The sequence below is a fragment of the Podarcis vaucheri genome, assembly GCF_965113315.1.
Source record: "Podarcis vaucheri genome assembly, chromosome: 2".
NCBI lineage: Eukaryota > Metazoa > Chordata > Lepidosauria > Squamata > Lacertidae > Podarcis > Podarcis vaucheri.
The window spans coordinates 133,395,481-133,405,713 of record NC_138760.1 but is presented as its reverse complement, the minus strand read 5'-3'; the positions used below and the strand labels follow the sequence as shown (position 1 = coordinate 133,405,713).

At 43.7% G+C, this 10,233-nt stretch overlaps 1 long non-coding RNA gene across 1 annotated transcript in view; it reads left to right on the top strand.

Moving 5' to 3' along the window:
* Positions 1 to 278: 278 nt before the first annotated feature.
* LOC309525857 overlaps positions 279 to 10,233 on the top strand; it is a 54,297-nt gene continuing 44,342 nt past the window's right edge. The window contains exon 1 of the long non-coding RNA XR_014216552.1: positions 279 to 464. This is a non-coding gene — a long non-coding RNA (uncharacterized lncRNA). The remainder of the gene's footprint in view (positions 465 to 10,233) is intronic.

Sequence of the window (10,233 nt, the reverse complement as noted above, 5' to 3'; positions counted from 1 at the left end):
CCCTCCGCCTCAGATCCCCTGCAACCCCGTGAAGGCAGCCAGGCTGAATAGTTGCTGGGGCTGGGGAAGGTGGAGGCAGCCCAGAAACTGCATCTGAGAGCCCCTGCACCACTTCAAGGCAGCCAGCCGCTCCTCAGCCAAGCTTCCCGCTGCTGCTCCTACTTGTGTGCAAGGAGGAGTGGAGGCAGGGATCTCTCAGCACAAAGCCTCCACTTCTGAGAGATCTCCGCCCTGCTCCTGAACAGGGCTGCCTTCAGAGGTCTTCCAAAAGGTATGGAATTCTTTCTCTCTTTGACATCTGATATTGGGGGGGGTGTTCCACAGAGAGGGTGCCACTACCGAGAAGGCCCTCTGCCTGGTACCCTGTAAATGTGCGGGAACTGCCAGAAGATCCTCGGAAGTGAACCTCCGTGATGATGGGGGGATATTTTCTTTTCCTTGTGTTAGATGGATGTTGAAACAAGGTGTGATTGACATGGGCATGTCTGGATCACAGGGCTAGACTCCCAGCATCCACAGGGCTAGACTCCAGCAAAGTTGGAAAGCTCCGCCGGGGATGCTGCTTCTGTCTTCACCGGCCAACACAGCCTCCTGCCCTGCCCTGGCACCTGGCTGGAGAAGCCCAACTGGGGCTATTGGGACGACAACTGGGACAGGTAAAGCCAAACATCTTCAGGCCTCTTTGCAGGTGGGCCAAAATCGCTCATTTCCCCCTGAAATATAGTCCGGCCCCCAACAAGGTCTGAGGGACAGTGGACTGGCCCCCTGCTGAAAAAGTCTGCTGACCCCTGATCTAGTAGATCCATTGTTGTAACCATATCAAAAAGTATTTGGTATTTTGCTTTCTTCTGAGACACTTTCCCTCAGTGTTCTGTCATAGTCCAGAGATACTACTCCATTAAATTCACCCGTAATAATTATATTTCTATCATAAACCTCAGACATACTTTCCTCCAATAGTTGGAAGAAATCTCATGCGAAGAGGGGCTCTGAATCTGAAAGTCCCAGTCCCAAATCTTAATCCTGCCACCCTAAGATATTATAAGCAAGCCCCACATTCCTCTTTCCACCTGCAATAGGAAGGTTAGAACAACACTTAATACCCTGCAGGGATCATAAACGCCACAGTTGCTTTGCATTCACAAACGCTATGTGAAATATCAGTCGTGAACAGAATAATTTAAACAAGGAAACCAACAACAGTATTAAGAGAGAGAAAAACTGGATTTGAAATGACCAAACCACAAGATGAGAAGTCTCCATACTAAATGAGGGAAGGGGGAGGCATGGGGGGGGGGCTTTTGAAGTCTCCCTGCTGGCAAGGGAATTCCAGAGCAAGGACGCCTCTGGAATCGCTCACTGCCTCATCTCCAGCAGGAAGGGAGGATTTCCAGACTGGGACCCTTCACTGTTAGGGGGAGGTGCTGGGGCCTGGGCAGCTGGATGGATGGACATCAGCCTGCAGAAATGCTCCCCCTTCCTTTCACAGGACTGTTGTGGCGTTGCATGTGAGTGACAAGGCAACACTCAAGAACAGTTCCCACCAACCAACATTACATCATTCCTCCACTGCCCACAAGAGGGCGATCTTTCCTCTACACATGGCAGAATCCTAGAATTGCAGAGTTGTAAGGGACCACGAGGGTCATCTAGTCCAGCCCCCTGCAATGCAGGAATATTTTGCCCAAAGTGGGGCTCAAACCCCCGACCCATAGATTCAGAGTCTCATGCTCTACCGGCTGTGCTCTAAAAGGGAGTTTCAGTTCAAGCAGAGCCCAGAATAATTAGGGTTGCCATATTTCAAAAAGTAAAAACCAGGACACCCCCAAATTTGTAGAACTTTTTCTTTTTCTTTTTTAGACAAGGCCCCAAATAAACGCCAAAAAAGCCCATGAGTTTTCGACTGACTTGTCTTAAATCCAAGACAAAGTGCCTTCTTTTGGAAATTCTTCCCCGGACATCAATTCCACCTTTGAAATCTCAGGAAAATCCAGATGTATGTCAGACCCACAATAATATACCTAGGGGGGAAGTGGTTGCGCAGGTTTTCAGGGAGGGCGAGACAGAAACTCAGTGGGCCCTGCAGGAAACCTCTGAGCCCAATTCTGCCCTGTCCCTGTTTAAGCAACACAATCACAAGACCTTGTAATTTTAGATGGGGACATTCCCAGTTCTCCCTGGAGATGCCAGGGGCCTTCTGCATGCAAAGCGGATTTTCTTACCACTGAGCTTAGCCAAAAATATTTAAAATGCCACCCGCCAGCTTTTGCTAGTAAATGAAGACAAAGACTGAAGGCATCTTGTTCTAGGAAAATCCTTGGGCTCACTTGTACACAAATTTATGTTGTTGTTGTTGTTGATGTTGTTGTTGTTTAGTCGTGTCCGACTCTTTGTGACCCCCTGGACCAGAGCACACCAGGCACTCCTGTCTTCCACTGCCTCCCGCAGTTTGGTCAAACTCAAGTTTGTAGCTTCGAGAACACTGTCCCACCATCTCGTCCTCTGTTGTCCCCTTCTCCTTGTGCCCTCCATCTTTCCCAACATCAGGGTCTTTTCTTTTCTTTTCAACTTTTTCGTCTGTTTTTATTTCTTTTCTCCTTTTTTGCGTGTTTTTTCATATTTTAAATCTTGTTCTCGAGATGGCTACAACACCAGACGGAACAGCAGCACCCCCCCCATTTCCTGCCTCAATGTCTGCGCGGGGCCCGCGACTCCCGTCTTCTCTTCTCATGAGGTGGCCAAAGTCTTGGAGCTTCAGGATCTGTCCTTCCAGGGAGCACTCAGGGCTGATTTCCTTAGGAATGGAGAGGTTTGATCTTCTTGCAGTCCATGGGACTCTCAATAGTCTCCTCCAGCACCATAATTCAAAAGCATAAATTCTTCGGCGATCAGCCTTCTTGGTGGTCCAGCTCTCACTTCCATACATCACTACTGGGAAAACCATGGCTTTAACTATACGGACCTTTGTTGCCAAGGTGATGTCTCCGCTTTTTAAGATGCTGTCTAGGTTTGTCATTGCTTTTCTCCCAAGAAGCAGGTGTCTTTTAATGTTGTGGCTGCTGCCACCATCTGCAGTGATCATGGAGCCCAAGAAAGTAAAATCTCTCACTGCCTCCATTTCTTGCCCTTCTATTTACCAGGAGGTGATGGACCCTCACTAACTCAGGCTGCAGGTTGCTGGTTGCTCAGGGCAACTGCTTCCAGGCCCAGACGGGGGGGGGGCATATGGGCCACGTGGCCAGGGCCTCCGATTCCAAAGGGGGCTCGGTCTGCATATTCACAATCACAGGGGATGCTCTGTCTTTATCTGCAGGTCCGGTTCAAGCCTTGAAATAAAATTATTTGTCAGCATAACTTTTGTGAAAATGATTTATATACCGTATTTTTCGCTCTATAGGACGCACTTTTTCCCCTTGATACGGACGGGGGGGTGCCCCTTTCGGGTACAACGTCCGAGGCGATGACCTCGAGGATGCCCACCATGCACTCACCCCAGTCCCCTCACCGTTGCATAAGCACCACACTTTGCCCAGACCTCTCTCTCTCTCTCTCTTCCTTCCACGAGCGAAATAAGCTCAAATATTTCCCTATCTTTTCCTATGCCTATCTGCGCTCCATACTTAAAACGAGTAGACCGAGTGTTTCTGCTTCTCCGTTGAATCCTATGGCCGCGCTTTGGCCAATCACAGCCATGCATTCATCCTGCAGGAGCTAGCTCAGGGAGCCACTGCACGCCTCATTTCACCCCTGACAAGCTGTTGACGGCCCCCCACTGCGAGAACAATGGATCCGAAACCAGGGACCTCGTAAAACTGTCAAAATCCTGTTACAATGTATCCATTCTTGCTAAAATGTATCCATTCTGTTCCCGCTTTTGATTTAAGTACGAAACAGGCTAGAAAACATTGAAATCTTTGAAAATTGATATAAAATCAACCGTAACTCCGATTTCTTCACTTTTGGTGTCATTCAACTCAGCTCCCCCTGGACTCCATAATGCTACCCCTACCTCCATAATCCCCGAAGCGGCAGGTCACGTACACAGGAACTTCTTAATCCTGTCAGATAGTTGTGCAAATCCTCCCTTCGGGCAATACTAGGTGACAGACGATGTATATACCTGGCCCATTGTCTTGCCACCACCGGTACTCAATAAATGTGTATCTATGTACATTTCTTTTTTTAAAAAAAAAATAATATTTTTATTACATTTTTCCAGATAGAGACATACATTCAGTTCAACAGCAGAAAAATAGAAGAGAGAAAAAGAAAAAAGAAAATATAGGTCTTTTCAAAACTTATTTCAATTTCCTGTTGGACTTCCCCACATCCCCTTCACAGTGCATTCTTTACAATAAAAATATCAACAAATTATAATCTTGTTTCATGCGTTTCATTATACTTTCATAAGCTTACGTTTTAGTTTAAATTACTTATTTTCAATTTAATCTGAAAAAAGCGAATATAATATCATTTGCAACATTTAAACATTGGTTCAATCATTAATTTTTGTTTAATTTCATAAGTCCTCCGCTCTCTTTGCTGGTGCTAATCTTTCCAAATCGTGCGGATTTTTATAGTTCATATAATTTATAAAACTTTTGCAAATAGTCCTTAAATTTTTTCCAATCCTCCTCCATCGCTTCTTCCCCCAAGTCACGGATCCTGGCAGTCATCTCGGCTAATTTCATGTAGTCCATCAGCTGCGTTTGCCACTCTTCCAGTGTGGGCAAATCTTGAGTCTTCCAGTATTTGGCAATCAGAATCCTTGCTGCAGTGGTTGCATACATAAAAAAAAGTTCTATCCTTCTTTAACACCTTTTGGCCGACAATGCCCAATAGGAAGGTCTCTGGTTTCTTAGGGAAGGTGTACTTAAACACCTTTTAAAACTCATTATATATCATTTCCCAGAATGCCTTCACTTTAGGGCACGTCCACCACAGGTGAAAGAATGTCCCTTCAGCCTCTTTACACTTCCAACATCTATTGTCAGTCAAATGGTATATCTTTGCTAGTTTGACTGGGGTCATGTACCACCTGTATATCATTTTCATAATGTTTTCTTTCAGGGCATTACATGCCGTAAATTTCATACCGGTGGTCCATAACCTTTCCCAGTCTTCAAACATGATGTTGTACCCAATGTCTTGAGCCCACTTTATCATGGCCGATTTAACTGTCTCGTCCTGAGTATTCCATTTAAGCAGCAAGTTATACATTCTTGATAATAACTTAGTCTTTGGTTCTAACAATTCTGTCTCTAATTTCGATTTTTCCACCTGGAAGCCTGTTTTTTTTTTTTATCCATCTTAAATACCTCTTGAATCTGGGCATAATGAAACCAATCTTGCACCTTGTCCTTTAATTTTTCATAACTCTGTAACCTCCAATTATCTCCAATTTTTTCTATTATTTCCCCATATGTCGGCCAACCGACCTCCATATTAGGTCTTTTCCGCGCCTTGGCCTCCACTGGTGATAGCCACCTCGGGGTCTTGTTTTCTAGCAAGTCCTTATATTTTGTCCAGACTATAAAGATCGCTTTTCTGACAATATGGTTTTTAAACATTTTGTGCGTTTTTACCTTGTCGTACCACAGATACGCATGCCATCCTAAAGAGTTGTTAAACCCTTCCAGATCTAGGACATCAGTGTTCTTAAGCAAGAACCAATCTTTCATCCAGCAGAAGGCGGCAGCTTCATAATATAATCTTAAGTCTGGCAGGGCAAACCCCCCTCTTTCTTTTGCATCAGTTAGTATTTTAAACTTTATTCGGGGCTTTTTGCCCTGCCAAACAAACTTTGAGATATCCTTCTGCCACCTTCCAAAACATTCCACTCTGTCCACGATCTGCAAGGTTTGAAACAAAAATAACATCTTTGGCAAAACATTCATTTTTATAGCTGCTATTCGGCCCAACAAGGAAAGTTTCAATCTTGACCAAATTTCTAAATCTTTTTTCACTTCTGTCCAACATTTTTCATAATTATCTTTGAATAAATTCAAATTTTTGGAAGACAAGTTTACCCCCAGGTATTTCACTTTTTTCACCACATTTAACTCTGTTTCCCTCTGAAACCCATCTGTTTCTAAAGATGTCAAGTTTTTACCCAATACCTTAGTTTTTTGTTTATTCAACTTAAAACCCGCCACCCGACCAAACTCCTGAATCAGTTCAAGAACTCTTTTTGTACTAGATTCTGGCTCCTGTAATGTCAAAACCAAGTCATCTGCAAAGGCTTTCAGTTTATATTGTTTCACTCCGACCTGTACTCCTTGTACCTGCTGGTCCTTCCTAATCATATTCAAGAGCACCTCCAGGACCGAAATAAATAGTAAGGGGGAGAGAGGGCACCCTTGGCGTGTCCCTTTTTCAATTTGAAACTCTTCTGTCACCACATTGTTCACTATCAACTTAGCTTTCTGTTCTGAATAGATTGCCTCTAAACCATTTTCAAACCCCCGTCCCACTCCCATCCCTTCCAAGTTCTTCTTCATAAACTTCCAGGAAATATTGTCAAAGGCCTTCTCCGCATCTATGAAAATTAACACTGCTTTAGTGTTAATATTAGTTTGCAAGAATTCCAAAATATCAATGATGTTCCTAGTATTGTCAAACAAATGTCTGCCCGGGAGAAAGCCTGCCTGGTCCTTATGAATTACTTCATTCAATACCTTTTTAAATCTATTTGCCAAAATGTCTGCAAATATTTTGTAATCCACATTAAGGAGTGAGATGGGACGGTAGTTCTTTAGTTGAGTCTTTTCAGTTTCCACTTTGGGTATCAATGTAATGAAAGCTTCTTTCCACGTTTCTGGTGCTCTCCCTCCATCCATAATCTGATTACAGACCTCCATTAATGGTTGTATCAAATAGTCTTTTAATGTCTTATAATATTTGGAGGTAAGTCCATCCGGGCCTGGAGATTTGCCCAACTGCATATTCTGAATGGCAGCCTCAATTTCCTGTTGTGTTATTCTGTGGTTCAAGATTGATCTCTTTTCCTGAGAAAGTTCTGGTAGGCCATTAAGTTTCAAAAATTGGTCCATCTCAAACACTTCCTCGGGCCCTTGCGTATACAGTTTTTTAAAATATTTCTGGAAACACTTTCTAATTTCGCCTGGTTTCTGAATGTTTTTCCCTTCAACCTCTAGATTGGTAACATAGTTCAATTTTTGTCTTTTCTTCAACTGCCATGCTAGCAGTTTTCCACATTTATTTGCTGATTCAAAAGATCTTTGTTTCATTTGTTTTATTTTCCATCCCACTTCTTGATTTATCAATTTTGTATATTGTGATTGGTGGAATTTAATTTCTCTCAAAGTCTCTTTTGATTTTGGATTTAGTCTCAATTTCTTCTCTCCATCTTTTATCTTCTCTAATATCTTATCCTTTTTTCCATTCCAGAGTTTTTTCTTTATTGTGTTCTGTTGTATCAGAAACCCTCTCATTACTGCTTTACTTGCGTCCCAGATTGTTCTCTTTTCCACCGAGGTGTTCAAGTTAATCTCAAAATAGTCCTTTAAAGCTTTTTGGCCCTTCTTTACAATCTCTTGATCTCTTAACAGGTTGTCATTCATTCTCCATCTGAAGGAACCAGCTGGAGTAAGTCTTAATTCCATTTTCAGAGCATTATGGTCGGAGCAAGTCTTTGGGCAGATTTCCACTCTTACCATCTTAGGTGCCAGTCCTCTAGTTACCCAAATCTGGTCGATTCTTGTCCATGACAGATGGGCCTCAGAGAAGAATGTTCCCTCCTTACCTAGGGGGTTCCTTGTCCTCCAAGTGTCAATCAAATCCATATTGTCAGTCAGTTCAAAAAAGGTTTTGGGTAGTCTGCCATCCTTAGTCAAGTTTTGATTCTGGGACTTGTCCATTAGGGTAGAGACTACCCCATTCATATCTCCCATCATGATGATGTTAGTATAGTCCAGATAATCAAGCAATGTCTCATGCAGTTTCTTATAAAATTCCGATTTCCCCTCATTTGGTGCATAAATTCCTAATATCAACACTTTTTCTCCTTGAATTTGTATTTCAATTGCCAAAATTCGTCCATGTTCATCTTTAAACAAAAGTTTTGGTGACAAATTCTCCTTTGCATAAATCACCACGCCTCTTTTCTTGACCCTGTCTGATGAAATAAATTCTTGGCCTAATCTTTTATTAGTTAAAACTTTCCTTTGGAGTCTTGTCACGTGTGTTTCCTGCAGACAAATTATATCCAGATGTTCTTTTTTCAAAATATGGAAAATCCTTCTCCTTTTCTCCGGGGAATTTGCGCCGTTAATATTACAACTATATAGCTGCAGAGACATCCTTGATTATTCTGTTGCTACTCTATAATGGGGTGTCCTCTTTTTCCTCCGTAGCCGAGGCGGTAGGCTATCTATGTACATTTCTTGCTCTGCATATTCCCCCTCCCTTATCCGAAATGTAAATGAATGTAATCCCACCCCTCCTTAATCTATTCATGACGTGTGAAATATATTCATGATGTAATTCGCGAAACATGACCTTCCCATAATGTATTCATGACGTTTCCTGCACTGTATTCTGGGTTATGGAGGGAACTTTTAAAAGCTTATGTCGCCCCATTCTCGGGGTTCAATGCCATTTTGAACCTGTTGCGCAATAAACTCGGATCTTCGTAGTTTGCTCCTGCGTCCGGCTGAGCTCCTTTTCTCCTCCGCAAGGACCCGCGGACTTTGTCCGACGAGCTGGGTGGCAGTGCATTTACGCACCCAGATTTTCCGTAACACCCTTCAAAAATGAAGGGAAAGTGTGTGTGCGCCCTATGGAGCGAAGACGCCATAGCCCCGCGACCCTCTCCCTCCATTTAAATGTATGGAGTGTGGAAAGAGTTTCAGTGCAAGTGGAGTTCTTACAAAACATCAACAAACTCATACAACAGATCAACAGAGCCAGACTGATACCCAGAGAGAACTTGCTGCAAGACAGACCCAAAAAAGAAAATAACAGAACACCTCTAGTCATCACATACAGCTCCCAAGTTAAAACAGTACAACGCATCATCAGAGATCTACAACCTCTCCTGGACAATGACAGTTCTCTTTCTCAAGCTCTGGGAGGAAGACCTTTCATTGCCTACAGACAGCCACCCAATCTTAAACAACTCCTAACCCACAATAATACTACAACCAGACTTAACACAGACACTGGCACCAGAGCCTGCAATAAACCCAGATGCCAACTTTGCTGCCACATACACCCGGACAACACCATTACTGGCCCCAACAACATCACACATACCATCTCGGGACTATTTAATTGCTCATCGTCTAACATTGTGTATGCCATCAAATGCCAACAGTGTCCTTCAGCTCTCTATATTGGACAAACAGGCCAAACCTTACGCCAAAGAATAAACGGACATAAATCTGACATCAAGAATCGCAAAACAGAGAAACTAGTAGGAGAACACTTCAATCTCCCAGGACATTCTATACAAGATCTCAAAGTAGCTGTTTTACTACTTGGGCCAGTCACACTTCTCTGAAGTCTCTCAGCCCCACTCACCTCACAGAGTGTTTGTTGTGGGGGAGGAAGGGAAAGGAGAATGTGAGCCACTTTGAGACTCCTTAAGGGTTGTGATGAAGCGGGATATCAAATCCAAACTCTTCTGCTGCTACTGCTTCTGTCTTCTCCGGCCAATGCAGCCTCCTGCCCTGCCCTGGCACCTGGCTGGAGAAGCCCAACTGCGGCTATTGGGACGACAACTGGGACAGGTAAAGCCAAACATCTTCAGGCCTCTTTGCAGAAGAAATCTCATGTGAATCTGAAAGTCCCAGTCCCAAATCTTAATCCTACCACCCTAAGATATTATAAGCAAGCCCCACATTCCTCTTTCCACCTGCAATAGGGAGGTTAGCACAACACTTAATACCCTGCAGGGATCATAAGAGCCAGAATTGCTTTGCATTCACAAACGCTATGTGAGATATCACTAGTGAAAAGAATAATTTAAAAAAGGAAACCAACAGCAGTATTAAGAGAGAGAAAAACTGGATTTGAAATGACCAAACCACAAGATGAAAAGTCTCCCTACTAAATGAGGGAAGGGGGAGGCATTGGGGGGGGGGCTTTTGAAGTCTCCCTGCTGGCGAGGGAATTCCAGAGCAAGGGCGCCTCTCTCTGTCTGGATCCCTCACTGCCTCTGAATCCAGTGGGGGGGGGCTGGTGTTTGAAGCAGGGCTTGGCTGTTAGGGG